Raw genomic sequence first — 21620 nt, 5'->3', positions numbered from 1 at the left:
GTGCAGAGCGAGTTGTTTCTTAGCTTCCCAAAGAGCTGGAAGCAAGATGCTCTGGGGCCCAACTCTCCCTTTGGAAAGGAGACGGGACGATGGGCCTTTCAGCTCTAGTTCATTGTAGCACACCCAGAGCAGAAGTTCTACTTCAGCCAGATCAGGCCTGCAAAGAAACTGCGTTTCACAGGCCTTTGTAAGAGATGTTCCCGGTAGGCTGTAAGATCACTGTGCAGAGCGAGTTGTTTCTTAGCTTCCCAAAGAGCTGGAAGCAAGATGCTCTGGGGCCCAAGTCGCCCTTTGTAAAGAAGACTGCACGTTGTGCTTTTCAGCTCTCGGGCAATGTAGCACACGCAGAGCAGAAGTTCTACTTCAGCCAGATCAGGCCTGCAAAGAAACTGCGTTTCACAGGCCTTTGTAAGAGATGTTCCCCATTGCTGTAAGAGCACTGTGCAGAGCGAGTTGTTTCTTAGCTTCCCAAAGAGATGGAAGCAAGATGCTCTGGGGCCCAACTCGCCCTTTGGAAAGGAGACTGGACGATGGGCCTTTCAGCTCTTGGGCAATGTAGCACACCCAGAGCCGAAGTTCTACTTCAGCCACATCAGGCCTGCAAAGAAACTGCGTTTCACAGGCCTTTCTTAGTGATGTTCCCGGTAGGCTGTAAGAGCACTGTGCAGAGCGAGTTGTTTCTTAGCTTCCCAAAGAGCTGGAAGCAAGATGCTTTGGGGCCCAACTCGCCCTTAGGAAAGAAGACTGCAGGTTGTGCCTTTCAGCTTTGGGCAATGTAGCACACGCAGAGCAGAAGTTCTACTTCAGCCAGATCAGGTGTGCAAACACACTGCGTTTCACAGGCCTTTGTAAGAGATGTTCCCCGTTGCTGTAAGAGCACTGTGCAGAGCGAGTTGTTTCTTAGCTTCCCAAAGAGCTGGAAGCAAGATGCTCTGTTGCCCAACTCGCCCTTTGGAAAGGAGACTGGACGATGGGCCTTTCAGCTCTAGTTCAATGTAGCACACCCAGAGCAGAAGTTCTACTTCATCCAGATCAGGCCTGCAAAGAAACTGCGTTTCACAGGCCTTTGTAAGAGATGTTCCAGGTAGGGTGTAAGAGCACTGTGCAGAGCGAGTTGTTTCTTAGCTTCCCAAAGAGCTGGAAGCAAGATGCATTGGGGCCCAACTCGCCCTTTGGAAAGAAGACTGCTTGTTGTGCCTTTCAGCTCTCGGGCAATGTAGCACACGCAGAGCAGATGTTCTACTTAAGCCAGATCAGACCTGCAAGAAACTGCGTTTCACAGGCCTTTGTAAGAGATGTTCCCGGTAGGCTGTAAGAGCACTGTGCAGACCGAGTTGTTTCTTAGCTTCCCAAAGAGCTGGAAGCAAGATGCTTTGGTGCCCAAATCGCCCTTTGGAAAGAAGACAGCACTCTGTGCCTTCCAGCTCTAGGGCAATGTAGCACACCCAGAGCAGAAATTCTACTTCAGGCAGATCAGGCCTGCATAGAAACTGCATGTCACAAGCCTTTCTAAGGGATGTTCCCGGTAGGCTGTAAGAGCACTGTGCAGTGCGAGTTCACAGGCCTTTGTAAGAGATGTTCCCCGTTGCTGTAAGAGCACTGTGCAGAGCAAGTTGTTTCTTAGCTTCCCAAAGAGCTGGAAGCAAGGTGCTCTGGGTCCCAAGTCGCCCTTTGTAAAGAAGACTGCACGTTGTGCTTTTCAGCTCTCGGTCAATGTAGCACACGCCGAGCAGAAGTTCTACTTCAGCCAGAGCAGGCCTGCAAAGAAACTGCGTTTCACAGACCTTTGTAAGAGATGTTCCCGTTAGGCTGTAAGAGCACTGTGCAGAGCGAGTTGTTTCTTGGCTTCCCAAAGAGCTGGAAGCAAGATGCTTTGGGGCCCAACTCGCCCTTTGGAAAGAAGACTGCACGTTGTGCCTTTCAGCTCTCGGGCAATGTAGCACACGCAGAGCAGAAGTTCTGCTTCAGCCAGATCAGTCCTGCAAAGAAACTGCGTTACACAGGCCTTTGTAAGAGATGTTTCCGGTAGGCTGTAAGAGCACTGTGCAGAGCGATTTGTTTCTTAGCTTCCCAAAGAGCTGGAATCAAGATGCTTTGGGGCCCAACTCGCCCTTTGGAATCAAGACTGCATGTTGTGCCTTTCAGCTCTCGGGCAATGTAGCACACGCAGAGCAGAAATTCTACTTCAGCCAGATCAGGCCTGGAAAGAATCTGCGTTTCACAGGCCTTTGTAAGAGATGTTCCCGGTAGGCTGTAAGATCACTGTGCAGAGCGAGTTGTTTCTTAGCTTCCCAAAGAGCTGGAACCAAGATGCTTTGGGGCCCAACTCGACCTATGGAAAGAAGACTGCACGTTGTGCCTTTCTGCTCTCGGGCAATGTAGCACACGCAGAGCAGAAGTTCTACTTCAGCCACATCAGGCCTGCAAAGAAACTGCGTTTCACAGGCCTTTGTAAGAGATGTTCCCGGTAGGCTGTAAGAGCACTGTGCAGAGCGAGTTGTTTCTTAGCTTCCCAAAGAGGTGGAAGCAAGATGCTTTGGGGCCCAAATCGCCCTGTGGAAAGAAGACTGCACATTGTGCCTTTCAGCTCTCGGGCAATGTAGCACACCCAGAGCAGAAGTTCTGCTTCAGCCAGATCAGGCCTGCAAAGAAATTGCGTTTCACAGACCTTTGTAAGAGATGTTCCCGGTAGGCTGTAAGAGCACTGTGCAGAGCGAGTTGTTTCTTAGCCTCCCAAAGAACTGGAAGCAAGATGCTTTGGGGCCCAACTCGCCCTTTGGAAGAGGACAGCACTCTGTGCCTTCCAGCTCCAGGGCAATGTAGCACACCCAGAGCAGAAATTCTACTTCAGCCATATCAGGCCTGCATAGAAACTCCGTGTCACAAGCCTCTCGAAGGGATGTTCCCGGTAGGCTGTAAGAGCACTGTGCAGTGCGAGTTCACAGGCCTTTGTAAGAGATGTTCCCCGTTGCTGTAAGAGCACTGTGCAGAGCGAGTTGTTTCTTAGCTTCCCAAAGAGCTGGAAGCAAGATGCTCTGGGGCCCAACTCTCCCTTTGGAAAGGAGACGGGACGATGGGCCTTTCAGCTCTAGTTCAATGTAGCACACCCAGAGCAGAAGTTCTACTTCAGCCAGATCAGGCCTGCAAAGAAACTGCGTTTCACAGGCCTTTGTAAGAGATGTTCCCGGTAGGCTGTAAGAGCACTGTGCAGAGCGAGTTGTTTCTTAGCTTCCCAAAGAGCTGGAAGCAAGATGCTCTGGGGCCCAAGTCGCCCTTTGTAAAGAAGACTGCACGTTGTGCTTTTCAGCTCTCGGGCAATGTAGCACACGCAGAGCAGAAGTTCTACTTCAGCCAGATCAGGCCTGCAAAGAAACTGCGTTTCACAGGCCTTTGTAAGAGATGTTCCCCATTGCTGTAAGAGCACTGTGCAGAGCGAGTTGTTTCTTAGCTTCCCAAAGAGATGGAAGCAAGATGCTCTGGGGCCCAACTCGCCCTTTGGAAAGGAGACTGGACGATGGGCCTTTCAGCTCTTGGGCAATGTAGCACACCCAGAGCCGAAGTTCTACTTCAGCCACATCAGGCCTGCAAAGAAACTGCGTTTCACAGGCCTTTCTTAGTGATGTTCCCGGTAGGCTGTAAGAGCACTGTGCAGAGCGAGTTGTTTCTTAGCTTCCCAAAGAGCTGGAAGCAAGATGCTTTGGGGCCCAACTCGCCCTTAGGAAAGAAGACTGCAGGTTGTGCCTTTCAGCTTTGGGCAATGTAGCACACGCAGAGCAGAAGTTCTACTTCAGCCAGATCAGGTGTGCAAACACACTGCGTTTCACAGGCCTTTGTAAGAGATGTTCCCCGTTGCTGTAAGAGCACTGTGCAGAGCGAGTTGTTTCTTAGCTTCCCAAAGAGCTGGAAGCAAGATGCTCTGTTGCCCAACTCGCCCTTTGGAAAGGAGACTGGACGATGGGCCTTTCAGCTCTAGTTCAATGTAGCACACCCAGAGCAGAAGTTCTACTTCATCCAGATCAGGCCTGCAAAGAAACTGCGTTTCACAGGCCTTTGTAAGAGATGTTCCAGGTAGGGTGTAAGAGCACTGTGCAGAGCGAGTTGTTTCTTAGCTTCCCAAAGAGCTGGAAGCAAGATGCATTGGGGCCCAACTCGCCCTTTGGAAAGAAGACTGCTTGTTGTGCCTTTCAGCTCTCGGGCAATGTAGCACACGCAGAGCAGATGTTCTACTTAAGCCAGATCAGACCTGCAAGAAACTGCGTTTCACAGGCCTTTGTAAGAGATGTTCCCGGTAGGCTGTAAGAGCACTGTGCAGACCGAGTTGTTTCTTAGCTTCCCAAAGAGCTGGAAGCAAGATGCTTTGGTGCCCAAATCGCCCTTTGGAAAGAAGACAGCACTCTGTGCCTTCCAGCTCTAGGGCAATGTAGCACACCCAGAGCAGAAATTCTACTTCAGGCAGATCAGGCCTGCATAGAAACTGCATGTCACAAGCCTTTCTAAGGGATGTTCCCGGTAGGCTGTAAGAGCACTGTGCAGTGCGAGTTCACAGGCCTTTGTAAGAGATGTTCCCCGTTGCTGTAAGAGCACTGTGCAGAGCAAGTTGTTTCTTAGCTTCCCAAAGAGCTGGAAGCAAGGTGCTCTGGGTCCCAAGTCGCCCTTTGTAAAGAAGACTGCACGTTGTGCTTTTCAGCTCTCGGTCAATGTAGCACACGCCGAGCAGAAGTTCTACTTCAGCCAGAGCAGGCCTGCAAAGAAACTGCGTTTCACAGACCTTTGTAAGAGATGTTCCCGTTAGGCTGTAAGAGCACTGTGCAGAGCGAGTTGTTTCTTGGCTTCCCAAAGAGCTGGAAGCAAGATGCTTTGGGGCCCAACTCGCCCTTTGGAAAGAAGACTGCACGTTGTGCCTTTCAGCTCTCGGGCAATGTAGCACACGCAGAGCAGAAGTTCTGCTTCAGCCAGATCAGTCCTGCAAAGAAACTGCGTTACACAGGCCTTTGTAAGAGATGTTTCCGGTAGGCTGTAAGAGCACTGTGCAGAGCGATTTGTTTCTTAGCTTCCCAAAGAGCTGGAATCAAGATGCTTTGGGGCCCAACTCGCCCTTTGGAATCAAGACTGCATGTTGTGCCTTTCAGCTCTCGGGCAATGTAGCACACGCAGAGCAGAAATTCTACTTCAGCCAGATCAGGCCTGGAAAGAATCTGCGTTTCACAGGCCTTTGTAAGAGATGTTCCCGGTAGGCTGTAAGATCACTGTGCAGAGCGAGTTGTTTCTTAGCTTCCCAAAGAGCTGGAACCAAGATGCTTTGGGGCCCAACTCGACCTATGGAAAGAAGACTGCACGTTGTGCCTTTCTGCTCTCGGGCAATGTAGCACACGCAGAGCAGAAGTTCTACTTCAGCCACATCAGGCCTGCAAAGAAACTGCGTTTCACAGGCCTTTGTAAGAGATGTTCCCGGTAGGCTGTAAGAGCACTGTGCAGAGCGAGTTGTTTCTTAGCTTCCCAAAGAGGTGGAAGCAAGATGCTTTGGGGCCCAAATCGCCCTGTGGAAAGAAGACTGCACATTGTGCCTTTCAGCTCTCGGGCAATGTAGCACACCCAGAGCAGAAGTTCTGCTTCAGCCAGATCAGGCCTGCAAAGAAATTGCGTTTCACAGACCTTTGTAAGAGATGTTCCCGGTAGGCTGTAAGAGCACTGTGCAGAGCGAGTTGTTTCTTAGCCTCCCAAAGAACTGGAAGCAAGATGCTTTGGGGCCCAACTCGCCCTTTGGAAGAGGACAGCACTCTGTGCCTTCCAGCTCCAGGGCAATGTAGCACACCCAGAGCAGAAATTCTACTTCAGCCATATCAGGCCTGCATAGAAACTCCGTGTCACAAGCCTCTCGAAGGGATGTTCCCGGTAGGCTGTAAGAGCACTGTGCAGTGCGAGTTCACAGGCCTTTGTAAGAGATGTTCCCCGTTGCTGTAAGAGCACTGTGCAGAGCGAGTTGTTTCTTAGCTTCCCAAAGAGCTGGAAGCAAGATGCTCTGGGGCCCAACTCTCCCTTTGGAAAGGAGACGGGACGATGGGCCTTTCAGCTCTAGTTCAATGTAGCACACCCAGAGCAGAAGTTCTACTTCAGCCAGATCAGGCCTGCAAAGAAACTGCGTTTCACAGGCCTTTGTAAGAGATGTTCCCGGTAGGCTGTAAGAGCACTGTGCAGAGCGAGTTGTTTCTTAGCTTCCCAAAGAGCTGGAAGCAAGATGCTCTGGGGCCCAAGTCGCCCTTTGTAAAGAAGACTGCACGTTGTGCTTTTCAGCTCTCGGGCAATGTAGCACACGCAGAGCAGAAGTTCTACTTCAGCCAGATCAGGCCTGCAAAGAAACTGCGTTTCACAGGCCTTTGTAAGAGATGTTCCCCATTGCTGTAAGAGCACTGTGCAGAGCGAGTTGTTTCTTAGCTTCCCAAAGAGATGGAAGCAAGATGCTCTGGGGCCCAACTCGCCCTTTGGAAAGGAGACTGGACGATGGGCCTTTCAGCTCTTGGGCAATGTAGCACACCCAGAGCCGAAGTTCTACTTCAGCCACATCAGGCCTGCAAAGAAACTGCGTTTCACTGGCCTTTCTTAGTGATGTTCCCGGTAGGCTGTAAGAGCACTGTGCAGAGCGAGTTGTTTCTTAGCTTCCCAAAGAGCTGGAAGCAAGATGCTTTGGGGCCCAACTCGCCCTTAGGAAAGAAGACTGCAGGTTGTGCCTTTCAGCTTTGGGCAATGTAGCAGACGCAGAGCAGAAGTCCTACTTCAGCCAGATCAGGTGTGCAAACACACTGCGTTTCACAGGCCTTTGTAAGAGATGTTCCCGGTAGGCTGTAAGATCACAGTGCAGAGCAAGTTGTTTCGTAGCTTAACAAAGAGCTGGAAGCAAGATGCTTTGGGGCACAACTCGCCCTTTGTTAAGAAGCCTGCACGCTGTGCATTTCAGCTCTAGAGCAATGTAGCACACGCAGAGCAGAAGTTCTACTTCAGCCAGATCAGACCTGCAAGAAACTGCGTTTCACAGGCCTTTGTAAGAGATGTTCCCGGTAGGCTGTAAGAGCACTGTGCAGAGCGAGTTGTTTCTTAGCTTCCCAAAGAGCTGGAAGCAAGATGCTTTGGGGCCCAACTCGCCCTTTGGAAAGAAGACTGCACGTTGTGCCTTTCAGCTCTCAGGCAATGTAGCACACGCAGAGCAGAAGTTCTGCTTCAGCCAGATCAGGCCTGCAAAGAAACAGCGTTTCACAGGCCTTTGTAAGACATGTTCCCGGTAGGCTGTAAGAGCACAGTGCAGAGCGAGTTGTTTCTTAGCTTCCCAAAGAGCTGGAAGCAAGATGCTTTGGGGCCCAACTCGCCCTTAGGAAAGAAGACTGCAGGTTGTGCCTTTTAGCTTTGGGCAATGTAGCACACGCAGAGCAGAAGTTCTACTTCAGCCAGATCAGGTGTGCAAACACACTGCGTTTCACAGGCCTTTGTAAGAGATGTTCCCGGTAGGCTGTAAGCACTGTGCAGAGCGAGTTGTTTCTTAGCTTCCCAAAGAGCTGGAAGCAAGATTCTTTGTGGCCCAACTCGCCCTTTGGAAAGAAGACTGAACGTTGTGCCTTTCACCTCTCGGGCAATGTAGCACACCCAGAGCAGAAGTTCTACCTCAGCCAGATCAACCCAGCGAAGAAACTGCATTTCACAGGCCTTTGTAAGAGATGTTCCCTGTAGGCTGCAAGAGCACTGTCCAGAGGGAGTTGTTTCTTAGCTTCCCAAAGAGCTGGAAGCAAGATGCTTTGGGGCCCAACACGCCCTTTGGAAAGAAGACTGCACGTTGTGCCTTTCAGCTCTCGGACAATGTAGCATACGCAGAGCAGAAGTTATACTTCAGCCAGATAAGGCCTGCAAAGAAACTGCGTTTCACAGGCGTTTGTAAGAGATGTTCCCGGTAGGCTGTAAGAACACTGTGCGGAGCGAGTTGTTTCTTAGCTTCCCAAAGAGCTGGAAGCAAGATGCTTTGCGGCCCAACTCTCCCTTTGGAAAGAAGACTGCACGTTGTGCCTTTCAGCTCTCGGGCAATGTAGCACACGCAGAGCAGAAGTTCTACTTCAGCCAGATCAGGCCTGCAAAGAAACTGCGTTCCGCAGGCCTTTGTAAGACATGTTCCCGGTAGGCTGTAAGACCACTGTGCAGAGCGAGTTGTTTCTTAGCTTCCCAAAGACCTTGAAGCAAGATGATCTGGGGCCCAACTCGCCCTTTGGAAAGGATACTGCACGTTGTGCCTTTCAGCTCTAGGGCAACGTAGCACACCCAGAGCAGAAGTTCTACTTCAGCCAGAGCAGGCCTGCAAAGAAACTGCGTGTCACAGGCCTTTGTAAGAGATGTTCCCGGTAGGCTGTAAGAACACTGTGCAGAACGAGTTGTTTCTTAGCTTCCCAAAGTGCTGGAAGCAAGATGCTTTGGGGCCCAATTCGCCCTTTCTTGAGAAGCCTGCACATTGTGCCTTTCAGCGCTAGGGCAATGTAGCACACCCAGAGCAGAAGATCTACTTCAGCCACATCAGGCCTTAAAAGAAACTGCATTTCACAGGCCTTTGTAAAAGATGTTCCTGGTAGGCTGTAAGAGCACTGTGCAGAGCGAGTTGTTTCTTAGCTTCCCAAAGAGCTGGAAGCAAGATGCTTTTGGGCCCAAATCGCCCTTTGGAAAGAAGACAGCACTCTGTGCCTTCCAGCTCTAGGGCAATGTAGCACGCCCAGAGAAGAAATTCTACTTCAGCCAGATCAGGCCTGCATAGAAACTGCGTGTCACAGCCTTTCTAAGGGATGTTCCCGGTAGGCTGTAAGAGCACTGTGCAGTGCGAGTTCACAGGCCTTTGTAAGAGATGTTCCCCGTTGCTGTAAGAGCACTGTGCAGAGCGAGTTGTTTCTTAGCTTCCCAAAGAGCTGGAAGCAAGATGCTCTGTTGCCCAACTCGCCCTTTGGAAAGGAGACTGGACGATGGGCCTTTCAGCTCTAGTTCAATGTAGCACACCCAGAGCAGAAGTTCTACTTCATCCAGATCAGGCCTGCAAAGAAACTGCGTTTCACAGGCCTTTGGAAGAGATGGTCCCGGTAGGCTGTAAGAGCACTGTGCAGAGCGAGTTGTTTCTTAGCTTCCCAAAGAGCTGGAAGCAACATGTTGTGGGGAGCAACTTGCCCTTTGGAATGAAAACTGCATGTTGAGCCTTTCAGCTCTCGGGCAATGTAGCACACGCAGAGCAGAAGTTCTACTTCAGCCACATCAGGCCTGCAAAGAAACTGCGTTCCTCAGGCCTTTGTAAGACATGTTCCCGGTAGGCTGTAAGACCACTGTGCAGAGCGAGTTGTTTCTTAGCTTCCCAAAGAGCTGGAAGCAAGATGCTTTGGGGCCCAACTCGCCCTTTGGAAAGAAGACTGCATGTTGTGCCTTTCAGCTCTCGGGCAATGTAGCACACGCAGAGCAGAAGTTCTACTTCAGCCAGATCAGGCCTGCAAAGAAACTGCGTTTCACAGGCCTTTGTAAGAGATGTTCCCGGTAGGCTGTAAGAACACTGTGCAGAGCGAGTTGTTTCTTAGCTTCCCAAAGAGCTGGAAGCAAGATGCTTTGTGGCCCAACTCCCCCTTTGGAAAGAAGACTGCACGTTGTGCCTTTCAGCTCTCGGGCAATGTAGCACACGCAGAGCAGAAGTTCTACTTCAGCCACATCAGGCCTGCAAAGAAACTGCGTTCCGCAGGCCTTTGAAAGACATGTTCCCGGTAGGCTGTAAGACCACTGTGCAGAGCGAGTTGTTTCTTAGCTTCCCAAAGAGCTGGAAGCAAGATGCTTTGGGGCCCAACTCGCCCTTTGGAAAGAAGACTGCATGTTGTGCCTTTCAGCTCTCGGGCAATGTAGCACACGCAGAGCAGAAGTTCTACTTCAGCCAGATCAGGCCTGTAAAGAAAATGCGTTTCACAGGCCTTTGTAAGAGATGTTCCCAGTAGGCTGTAAGAGCACTGTGCAGAGCGAGTTGTTTCTTAGCTTCCAAAAGTGCTGGAAGCAAGATGCTCTGGGGACCCAGTCGCCCTTTGTAAACAAGACTGCACGTTGTGCTTTTCAGCTCTCAGGCAATGTAGCACACCCAGAGCAGAAGTTGTACTTCATCCAGATCAGGCCTGCATAGAAACTGGGTGTCACAAGCCTTTCGAAGGGTTGTTCCCGGTAGGCTGTAAGAGCACTGTGCAGTGCGAGTTCAGAGGCCTTTGTAAGAGATGTTCCCCGTTGCTGTAAGAGCACTGTGCAGAGCGAGTTGTTTCTTAGCTTCCCAAAGAGCTGGAAGCAAGATGCTTTGGGGATCAACTCGTTGTTTGGAAACAAGACTGCACGTTGTGCCTTTCAGCTCTCGGGCAATGTAGCACACGCAGAGCAGAAGTTCTACTTCAGCCAGATCAGGCCTGCAAAATAAATGCGTTTCACAGGCCTTTGTAAGAGATGTTCCCGGTAGGCTGTAAGAGCACTGTGCAGAGCGAGTTGTTTCTTAGCTTCCCAAAGAGCTGGAAGCAAGATGAGAAGGGGCGCAACTCGCCCTTTGGAATGGAGACTGCACGTTGTGCCTTTCAGCACTAGGGCAATGTAGCACACCCAGAGCAGAAGTTCTACTTCAGCCAGATCAGGCCTGCAAAGAAACTGCGTTTCACAGGCCTTTGTAAGAGATGTTCCCGGTAGGCTGTAAGAGCACTGTGCAGAGCGAGTTGTTTCTTAGCTTCCCCAAGAGCTGGAAGCAAGATGCTTTCGGGCCCAAATCGCCCTTTGGAAAGAAGACAGCACTCTGTGCCTTCCAGCTCTAGGGCAATGTAGCACACCCAGAGCAGAAATTCTACTTCAGCCAGATCAGGCCTGCATAGAAGCTGCGTGTCACAAGCCTTTCGAAGGGATGTTCCCGGTAGGCTGTAAGAGCACTGAGCAGTGCGAGTTCACAGGCCTTTGTAAGAGATGTTCCCCGTTGCTGTAAGAGCACTGTGCAGAGCGAGTTGTTTCTTAGCTTCCCAAAGAGCTGGAAGCAAGATGCTCTGGGGCCCAAGTCGCCCTTTCTAAAGAAGACTGCACGTTGTGCTTTTCAGCTCTAGTTCAATGTAGCACACGCAGAGCAGAAGTTCTACTTCAGCCAGATCAGGTGTGCAAACACACTGCGTTTCACAGGCCTTTGTAAGAGATGTTCCCGGTAGGCTGTAAGCACTGTGCAGAGCGAGTTGTTTCTTAGCTTCCCAAAGAGCTGGAAGCAAGATTCTTTGGGGCCCAACTTGCCCTTTGGAAAGAAGACTGAACGTTGTGCCTTTCACCTCTCGGGCAATGTAGCACACCCAGAGCAGAAGTTCTACCTCAGCCAGATCAACCCAGCAAAGAAACTGCGTTTCACAGGCCTTTGTAAGAGATGTTCCCGGTAGGCTGGAAGAGCACTGTCCAGAGGGACTTGTTTCTTAGCATCCCAAAGAGCTGAAAGCAAGATGCTTTGGGGCCCAACACGCCCTTTGGAAAGAAGACTGCACGTTGTGCCTTTCAGCTCTCGGACAATGTAGCACACGCAGAGCAGAAGTTATACTTCAGCCAGATAAGGCCTGCAAAGAAACTGCGTTTCACAGGCGTTTGTAACAGATGTTCCCGGTAGGCTGTAAGAACACTGTGCGGAGCGAGTTGTTTCTTAGCTTCCCAAAGAGCTGGAAGCAAGATGCTTTGCGGCCCAACTCTCCCTTTGGAAAGAAGCCTGCACGTTGTGCCATTCAGCTCTCGGGAAATGTAGCACACGCAGAGCAGAAGTTCTACTTCAGCCAGATCAGGCCTGCAAAGAAACTGCGTTCCGCATGCCTTTGTAAGACATGTTCCCGGTAGGCTGTAAGACAACTGTGCAGAGCGAGTTGTTTCTTAGCTTCCCAAAGAGCTTGAAGCAAGATGATCTGGGGCCCAACTCGCCCTTTGGAAAGGATACTGCACGTTGTGCCTTTCAGCTCTAGGGCAACGTAGCACACCCAGAGCAGAAGTTCTACTTCAGCCAGAGCAGGCCTGCAAAGAAACTGCGTGTCACAGGCCTTTGTAAGAGATGTTCCCGGTAGGCTGTAAGAACACTGTGCAGAACGAGTTGTTTCTTAGCTTCCCAAAGAGCTGGAAGCAAGATGCTTTGGGGCCCATTTCGCCCTTTGTTCAGAAGCCTGCACGTTGTGCCTTTCAGCGCTAGGGCAATGTAGCACACCCAGAGCAGAAGATCTACTTCAGCCACATCAGGCCTTAAAAGAAACTGCATTTCACAGGCCTTTGTAAAAGATGCTCCTGGTAGGCTGTAAGAGCACTGTGCAGAGCGAGTTGTTTCTTAGCTTCCCAAAGAGCTGGAAGCAAGATGCTTTGGGGCCCAAATCGCCCTTTGGAAAGAAGACAGCACTCTGTGCCTTCCAGCTCTAGGGCAATGTAGCACACCCAGAGAAGAAATTCTACTTCAGCCAGATCAGGCCTGCATAGAAACTGCGTGTCACAGCCTTTCTAAGGGATGTTCCCGGTAGGCTGTAAGAGCACTGTGCAGTGCGAGTTCACAGGCCTTTGTAAGAGATGTTCCCCGTTGCTGTAAGAGCACTGTGCAGAGCGAGTTGTTTCTTAGCTTCCCAAAGAGCTGGAAGCAAGATGCTCTGTTGCCCAACTCGCCCTTTGGAAAGGAGACTGGACGAGGGCCTTTCAGCTCTAGTTCAATGTAGCACACCCAGAGCAGAAGTTCTACTTCATCCAGATCAGGCCTGCAAAGAAACTGCGTTTCACAGGCCTTTGTAAGAGATGTTCCAGGTAGGCTGTAAGAGCACTGTGCAGAGCGAGTTGTTTCTTAGCTTCCCAAAGAGCTGGAAGCAACATGTTGTGGGGAGCAACTTGCCCTTTGGAATGAAAACTGCACGTTGAGCCTTTCAGCTCTCGGGCAATGTAGCACACGCAGAGCAGAAGTTCTACTTCAGCCACATCAGGCCTGGAAAGAAACTGTGTTTCACAGGCCTTTGTAAGAGATGTTCCCGGTAGGCGGTAAGAGCACTGTGCAGAGCGAGTTGTTTCTTAGCTTCCCAAAGAGCTGGAAGCAAGATTCTTTGGGGCCCAACTCGCCCTTTGTAAAGAAGACTGAACGTTGTGCCTTTCACCTCTCAGGCAATATAGCACACCCAGAGCAGAAGTTCTACCTCAGCCAGATCAACCCAGCAAAGAAACTGCTTTTCACAGGCCTTTGTAAGAGATTTTCCCGGTAGGCTGCAAGAGCACTGTCCAGAGGGAGTTGTTTCTTAGCTTCCCAAACAGCTGGAAGCAAGATACTTTGGGGCCCAACACGCCCTTTGGAAAGAAGACTGCACGTTGTGCCTTTCACCTCTCGGACAATGTAGCACACGCAGAGCAGAAGTTCTACTTCAGCCAGATCAGGCCTGCAAAGAAACTGCGTTTCACAGGCCTTTGTAAGAGATGTTCCCGGTAGGCTGTAAGAACACTGTGCACAGCGAGTTGTTTCTTAGCTTCCCAAAGAGCTGGAAGCAAGATGCTTTGTGGCCCAACTCCCCCTTTGGAAAGAAGACTGCACGTTGTGCCTTTCAGCTCTCGGGCAATGTAGCACACGCAGAGCAGAAGTTCTACTTCAGCCAGATCAGGCCTGCAAAGAAACTGCGTTCCGCAGGCCTTTGTAAGACATGTTCCCGGTAGGCTGTAAGACCACTGTGCAGAGCGAGTTGTTTCTTAGCTTCCCAAAGAGCTGGAAGCAAGATGCTTTGGGGCCCAACTCGCCCTTTGGAAAGAAGACTGCATGTTGTGCCTTTCAGCTCTCGGGCAATGTAGCACACGCAGAGCAGAAGTTCTACTTCAGCCAGATCAGGCCTGCAAAGAAAATGCGTTTCACAGGCCTTTGTAAGAGATGTTCCCAGTAGGCTGTAAGAGCACTGTGCAGAGCGAGTTGTTTCTTAGCTTCCAAAAGTGCTGGAAGCAAGATGGTCTGGGGACCCAGTCGCCCTTTGTAAACAAGACTGCACGTTGTGCTTTTCAGCTCTCAGGCAATGTAGCACACCCAGAGCAGAAGATCTACTTCAGCCACATCAGGCCTTAAAGGAAACTGCATTTCACAGGCCTTTGTAAAAGATGTTCCTGCTAGGCTGTAAGAGCACTGTGCAGAGTGAGTTGTTTCTTAGCTTCCCAAAGAGCTGGAAGCAAGAGACTTTGGGGCCCAAATCGCCCTTTGGAAAGAAGACAGCACTCTGTGCCTTCCAGCTCTAGGGCAATGTAGCACACCCAGATAAGAAATTCTACTTCAGCCAGATCAGGCCTGCATAGAAACTGCGTGTCACAGCCTTTCTAAGGGATGTTCCCGGTAGGCTGTAAGAGCACTGTGCAGTGCGAGTTCACAGGCCTTTGTAAGAGATGTTCCCCGTTGCTGTAATAGCACTGTGCAGAGCGAGTTGTTTCTTAGCTTCCCAAAGAGCTGGAAGCAAGATGAGACAGGGCGCAACTCGCCCTTTGGAATGGAGACTGCACGTTGTGCCTTTCAGCTCTAGGGCAATGTAGCACACCCAGAGCAGAAGTTCTACTTCAGCCAGATCAGGCCTGCAAAGAAACTGCGTTTCACAGGCCTTTGTAAGAGATGTTCCCGGTAGGCTGTAAGAGCACTGTGCAGAGCAGGTTGTTTCTTAGCTTCCCCAAGAGCTGGAAACAAGATGCTTTCTGGCCCAAATCGCCCTTTGGAAAGAAGACAGCACTCTGCGCCTTCCAGCTCTAGGGCAATGTAGCACACCCAGAGCAGAAATTCTACTTCAGCCAGATCAGGCCTGCATAGAAGCTGCGTGTCACAAGCCTTTCGAAGGGTTGTTCCCGGTAGGCTGTAAGAGCACTGTGCAGTGCGAGTTCAGAGGCCTTTGTAAGAGATGTTCCCCGTTGCTGTAAGAGCACTGTGCAGAGCGAGTTGTTTCTTAGCTTACCAAAGAGCTGGAAGCAAGATGCTTTGGTGCCCAACTCGTCATTTGGAAACAAGACTGCACGTTGTGCCTTTCAGCTATCGGGCAATGTAGCACACGCAGAGCAGAAGTTCTACTTCAGCCAGATCAGGCCTGCAAAGAAACTGCGTTTCACAGGCCTTTGTAAGAGATGTTCCCGGTAGGCTGTAAGCACTGTGCAGAGGGAGTTGTTTCTTAGCTTACCAAAGAGCTGGAAGCAAGATTCTTTGGTGCCCAACTCGCCCTTTGGAAAGAAGACTGCACGTTGTGCCTTTCAGCTCTCGGACAATGTAGCACACGCAGAGCAGAAGTTCTACTTCAGCCAGATCAGGCCTGCAAAGAAAATGCGTTCCGCAGGCCTTTGTAAGAGATGTTCCCGGTAGGCTGTAAGCACTGTGCAGAGGGAGTTGTTTCTTAGCTTCCCAAAGAGCTGGAAGCAAGATTCTTTGGGGCCCAACTCGCCCTTTGGAAAGAAGACAGCACTCTGTGCCTTCCAGCTCTAGGGCAATATAGCACACCCAGAGAAGAAATTCTACTCCAGCCAGATCAGGCCTGCATAGAAACTGCGTGTCACAAGCCTTTCTAAGGGATGTTCCCGGTAGGCTGTAAGAGCACTGTGCAGTGCGAGTTCACAGGCCTTTGTAAGAGATGTTCCCCGTTGCTGTAAGAGCACTGTGCAGAGCGAGTTGTTTCTTAGCTTCCCAAAGAGCTGGAAGCAAGATGCTCTGGGGCCCAAGTCGCCCTTTCTAAAGAAGAGTGCACGTTGTGCTTTTCAGCTCTCGGGCAATGTAGCACACGCAGAGCAGAAGTTCTACTTCAGCCAGAGCAGGCCTGCAAAGAAACTGCGTTTCACAGGCCTTTGTAAGAGATGTTCCCGGTAGGCTGTAAGAGCACTGTGCAGAGCGAGTTGTTTCTTAGCTTCCCAAAGAGATGGAAGCAAGATGCTTTGTGGCCCAACTCGCCCTTGGAAAGAAGACTGCACCTTGTGCCTTTCAGCTCTCAGGCAATGTAGCACACGCAGAGCAGAAGTTCTGCTTCAGCCAGATCAGGCCTGCAAAGAAACAGCGTTTCACAGGCCTTTGTAAGACATGTTCCCGGTAGGCTGTAAGAGCACTGTGCAGAGCGAATTGTTTCTTAGCTTCCCAAAGAGCTGGAAGCAAGATGCTTTGGGGCCCAACTCGCCCTTAGGAAAGAAGACTGCAGGTTGTGCCTTTTAGCTATGGGCTATGTAGCACACGCAGAGCAGAAGTTATACTTCAGCCAGATAAGGCCTGCAAAGAAACTGCGTTTCACAGGCGTTTCTAAGAGATGTTCCCGGTAGGCTGTAAGAACACTGTGCGGAGCGAGTTGTTTCTTAGCTTCCCAAAGAGCTGGAAGCAAGATGCTTTGGGGCCCAACTTGCCCTTTGGATAGAAGACTGCATGTTGTGCCTGTCAGCTCTCGGGCAATGTAGCACACGCAGAGCAGAAGTTCTACTTCAGCCACATCAGGCCTGCAAAGAAACTGCGTTTCACAGGCCTTTGTAAGAGATGTTCCCGGTAGGCTGTAAGAGCACTGTGGAGAGCGAGTTGTTTCTTAGCTTCCCAAAGAGATGGAAGCAAGATGCTGTGGGGCCCAACTCGCCCTTTGGAAAGGAGACTGGACGATTGGCCTTTCAGCTCTCGGGCAATGTAGCACACCCAGAGCAGAAGTTCTACTTCAGCCAGATCAGGCCTGCAAAGAAACTGCGTTTCACAGGCCTTTCTAAGTGACGTTCCCGGTAGGCTGTAAGAGCACTGTGCAGAGCGAGTAGTTTCTTAGCTTCCCAAAGAGCTGGAAGCAAGATGCTTTGGGGCCCAACTCGCCCTTAGGAAAGATGACTGCAGGTTGTGCCTTTCAGCTTTGGGCAATGTAGCACACGCAGAGCAGAAGTTCTACTTCAGCCAGATCAGGTGTGCAAACACACTGCGTTTCACAGGCCTTTGTAAGAGATGTTCCCGGTAGGCTGTAAGAGCACAGTGCAGAGCGAGTTGTTTCGTAGCTTAACAAAGAGCTGGAAGCAAGATGCTTTGGGGCCCAACTGGCCCTTTGTTAAGAAGCCTGCACGTTGTGCATTTCAGCTCTAGGGCAATGTAGCACACGCAGAGCAGAAGTTCTACTTCAGCCAGATCAGACCTGCAAGAAACTGCGTTTCACAGGCCATTGTAAGAGATGTTCCCGGTAGGCTGTAAGAGCACTGTGCACAGCGAGTTGTTTCTTAGCTTCCCAAAGAGATGGAAGCAAGATGCTTTGGGGCCCAACTCGCCCTTTGGAAAGAAGTCTGCACGTTGTGCCTTTCAGCCCTAGGGCAATGTAGCACACGCAGAGCAGAAGTTCTACTTCAGCCAGATCAGGCCTGCAAAGAAACTGCGTTTCGCAGGCCTTTGTAAGAGATGTTCCCGGTAGGCTGTAAGAGCACTGTGCAGAGCGAGTTGTTACTTAGCTTCCCAAAGAGCTGGAAGCAAGATGCTTTGGGGCCCAAATCGCCCTTTGGAAAGAAGACAGCACTCTGTGCCTTCCAGCTCTAGGGCAATGTAGCACACCCAGAGAAGAAATTCTACTTCAGCCAGATCAGGCCTGCATAGAAACTGCGTGTCACAGCCTTTCTAAGGGATGTTCCCGGTAGGCTGTAAGAGCACTGTGCAGTGCGAGTTCACAGGCCTTTGTAAGAGATGTTCCCCGTTGCTGTAAGAGCACTGTGCAGAGCGAGTTGTTTCTTAGCTTCCCAAAGAGCTGGAAGCAAGATGCTCTGTTGCCCAACTCGCCCTTTGGAAAGGAGACTGGACGATGGGCCTTTCAGCTCTAGTTCAATGTAGCACACCCAGAGCAGAAGTTCTACTTCATCCAGATCAGGCCTGCAAAGAAACTGCGTTTCACAGGCCTTTGTAAGAGATGTTCCAGGTAGGCTGTAAGAGCACTGTGCAGAGCGAGTTGTTTCTTAGCTTCCCAAAGAGCTGGAAGCAATATGCATTGGGGCCCAACTCGCCCTTTGGAAAGAAGACTGCATGTTGTGCCTTTCAGCTCTCGGGCAATGTAGCACACGCAGAGCAGAAGTTCTACTTAAGCCAGATCAGACCTGCAATAAACTGCGTTTCACAGGCCTTTGTAAGAGATGTTCCCGGTAGGCTGTAAGAGCGCTGTGCAGAGCGAGTTGTTTCTTAGCTTCCCAAAGAGCTGGAAGCAAGATGCTTTGGGGCCCAACTCGCCCTTTGTTAAGAAGCCTGCACGTTGTGCAGAGCGATTTGTTTCTTAGCTTCCCAAAGAGCTGGAAGCAAGATGCTTTGGGGCCCAACTCGCCCTTTGGAATCAAGACTGCATGTTGTGCCTTTCAGCTCTCGGGCAATGTAGCACACGCAGAGCAGAAGTTCTACTTCAGCCAGATCAGGCCTGCAAAGAAACTGCATTTCACAGGCCTTTGTAAGAGATGTTCCCGGTAGGCTGTAAGAGCACTGTGCAGAGCGAGTTGTTTCTTAGCTTCCCAAAGAGGTGGAAGCAAGATGCTTTGGGGCCCAAATCGCCCTGTGGAAAGAAGACTGCACATTGTGCCTTTCAGCTCTCGGGCAATGTAGCACACCCAGAGCAGAAGTTCTGCTTCAGCCAGATCAGGCCTGCAAAGAAATTGCGTTTCACAGACCTTTGTAAGAGGTGTTCCCGGTAGGCTGTAAGAGCACTGTGCAGAGCGAGTTGTTTCTTAGCTTCCCAAAGAACTGGAAGCAAGATGCTTTGGGGCCCAACTCGCCCTTTGCAAGAGGACAGCACTCTGTGCCTTCCAGCTCCAGGGCAATGTAGCACACCCAGAGCAGAAATTCTACTTCAGCCATATCAGGCCTGCATAGAAACTCCGTGTCACAAGCCTCTCGAAGGGATGTTCCCGGTAGGCTGTAAGAGCACTGTGCAGTGCGAGTTCACAGGCCTTTGTAAGAGATGTTCCCCGTTGCTGTAAGAGCACTGTGCAGAGCGAGTTGTTTCTTAGCTTCCCAAAGAGCTGGAAGCAAGATGCTCTGGGGCCCAACTCTCCCTTTGGAAAGGAGACGGGACGATGGGCCTTTCAGCTCTAGTTCAATGTAGCACACCCAGAGCAGAAGTTCTACTTCAGCCAGATCAGGCCTGCAAAGAAACTGCGTTTCACAGGCCTTTGTAAGAGATGTTCCCGGTAGGCTGTAAGATCACTGTGCAGAGCGAGTTGTTTCTTAGCTTCCCAAAGAGCTGGAAGCAAGATGCTCTGGGGCCCAAGTCGCCCTTTGTAAAGAAGACTGCACGTTGTGCTTTTCAGCTCTCGGGCAATGTAGCACACGCAGAGCAGAAGTTCTACTTCAGCCAGATCAGGCCTGCAAAGAAACTGCGTTTCACAGGCCTTTGTAAGAGATGTTCCCCATTGCTGTAAGAGCACTGTGCAGAGCGAGTTGTTTCTTAGCTTCCCAAAGAGATGGAAGCAAGATGCTCTGGGGCCCAACTCGCCCTTTGGAAAGGAGACTGGACGATGGGCCTTTCAGCTCTTGGGCAATGTAGCACACCCAGAGCCGAAGTTCTACTTCAGCCACATCAGGCCTGCAAAGAAACTGCGTTTCACAGGCCTTTCTTAGTGATGTTCCCGGTAGGCTGTAAGAGCACTGTGCAGAGCGAGTTGTTTCTTAGCTTCCCAAAGAGCTGGAAGCAAGATGCTTTGGGGCCCAACTCGCCCTTAGGAAAGAAGACTGCAGGTTGTGCCTTTCAGCTTTGGGCAATGTAGCACACGCAGAGCAGAAGTTCTACTTCAGCCAGATCAGGTGTGCAAACACACTGCGTTTCACAGGCCTTTGTAAGAGATGTTCCCCGTTGCTGTAAGAGCACTGTGCAGAGCGAGTTGTTTCTTAGCTTCCCAAAGAGCTGGAAGCAAGATGCTCTGTTGCCCAACTCGCCCTTTGGAAAGGAGACTGGACGATGGGCCTTTCAGCTCTAGTTCAATGTAGCACACCCAGAGCAGAAGTTCTACTTCATCCAGATCAGGCCTGCAAAGAAACTGCGTTTCACAGGCCTTTGTAAGAGATGTTCCAGGTAGGGTGTAAGAGCACTGTGCAGAGCGAGTTGTTTCTTAGCTTCCCAAAGAGCTGGAAGCAAGATGCATTGGGGCCCAACTCGCCCTTTGGAAAGAAGACTGCATGTTGTGCCTTTCAGCTCTCGGGCAATGTAGCACACGCAGAGCAGATGTTCTACTTAAGCCAGATCAGACCTGCAAGAAACTGCGTTTCACAGGCCTTTGTAAGAGATGTTCCCGGTAGGCTGTAAGAGCACTGTGCAGACCGAGTTGTTTCTTAGCTTCCCAAAGAGCTGGAAGCAAGATGCTTTGGTGCCCAAATCGCCCTTTGGAAAGAAGACAGCACTCTGTGCCTTCCAGCTCTAGGGCAATGTAGCACACCCAGAGCAGAAATTCTACTTCAGGCAGATCAGGCCTGCATAGAAACTGCATGTCACAAGCCTTTCTAAGGGATGTTCCCGGTAGGCTGTAAGAGCACTGTGCAGTGCGAGTTCACAGGCCTTTGTAAGAGATGTTCCCCGTTGCTGTAAGAGCACTGTGCAGAGCAAGTTGTTTCTTAGCTTCCCAAAGAGCTGGAAGCAAGGTGCTCTGGGTCCCAAGTCGCCCTTTGTAAAGAAGACTGCACGTTGTGCTTTTCAGCTCTCGGTCAATGTAGCACACGCCGAGCAGAAGTTCTACTTCAGCCAGAGCAGGCCTGCAAAGAAACTGCGTTTCACAGACCTTTGTAAGAGATGTTCCCGTTAGGCTGTAAGAGCACTGTGCAGAGCGAGTTGTTTCTTGGCTTCCCAAAGAGCTGGAAGCAAGATGCTTTGGGGCCCAACTCGCCCTTTGGAAAGAAGACTGCACGTTGTGCCTTTCAGCTCTCGGGCAATGTAGCACACGCAGAGCAGAAGTTCTGCTTCAGCCAGATCAGGCCTGCAAAGAAACTGCGTTACACAGGCCTTTGTAAGAGATGTTTCCGGTAGGCTGTAAGAGCACTGTGCAGAGCGATTTGTTTCTTAGCTTCCCAAAGAGCTGGAAGCAAGATGCTTTGGGGCCCAACTCGCCCTTTGGAATCAAGACTGCATGTTGTGCCTTTCAGCTCTCGGGCAATGTAGCACACGCAGAGCAGAAGTTCTACTTCAGCCAGATCAGGCCTGGAAAGAATCTGCGTTTCACAGGCCTTTGTAAGAGATGTTCCCGGTAGGCTGTAAGATCACTGTGCAGAGCGAGTTGTTTCTTAGCTTCCCAAAGAGCTGGAACCAAGATGCTTTGGGGCCCAACTCGACCTATGGAAAGAAGACTGCACGTTGTGCCTTTCTGCTCTCGGGCAATGTAGCACACGCAGAGCAGAAGTTCTACTTCAGCCACATCAGGCCTGCAAAGAAACTGCGTTTCACAGGCCTTTGTAAGAGATGTTCCCGGTAGGCTGTAAGAGCACTGTGCAGAGCGAGTTGTTTCTTAGCTTCCCAAAGAGCTGGAAGCAAGATGCTTTGGGGCCCAAATCGCCCTGTGGAAAGAAGACTGCACATTGTGCCTTTCAGCTCTCGGGCAATGTAGCACACCCAGAGCAGAAGTTCTGCTTCAGCCAGATCAGGCCTGCAAAGAAATTGCGTTTCACAGACCTTTGTAAGAGGTGTTCC

Source organism: Equus caballus, chromosome X (genome assembly GCF_041296265.1).
Source record: "Equus caballus isolate H_3958 breed thoroughbred chromosome X, TB-T2T, whole genome shotgun sequence".
In the NCBI taxonomy this organism is placed as follows: domain Eukaryota; kingdom Metazoa; phylum Chordata; class Mammalia; order Perissodactyla; family Equidae; genus Equus; species Equus caballus.
The sequence above is the reverse complement of the archived record's forward strand: the minus strand, read 5'-3'. Positions refer to the sequence as shown.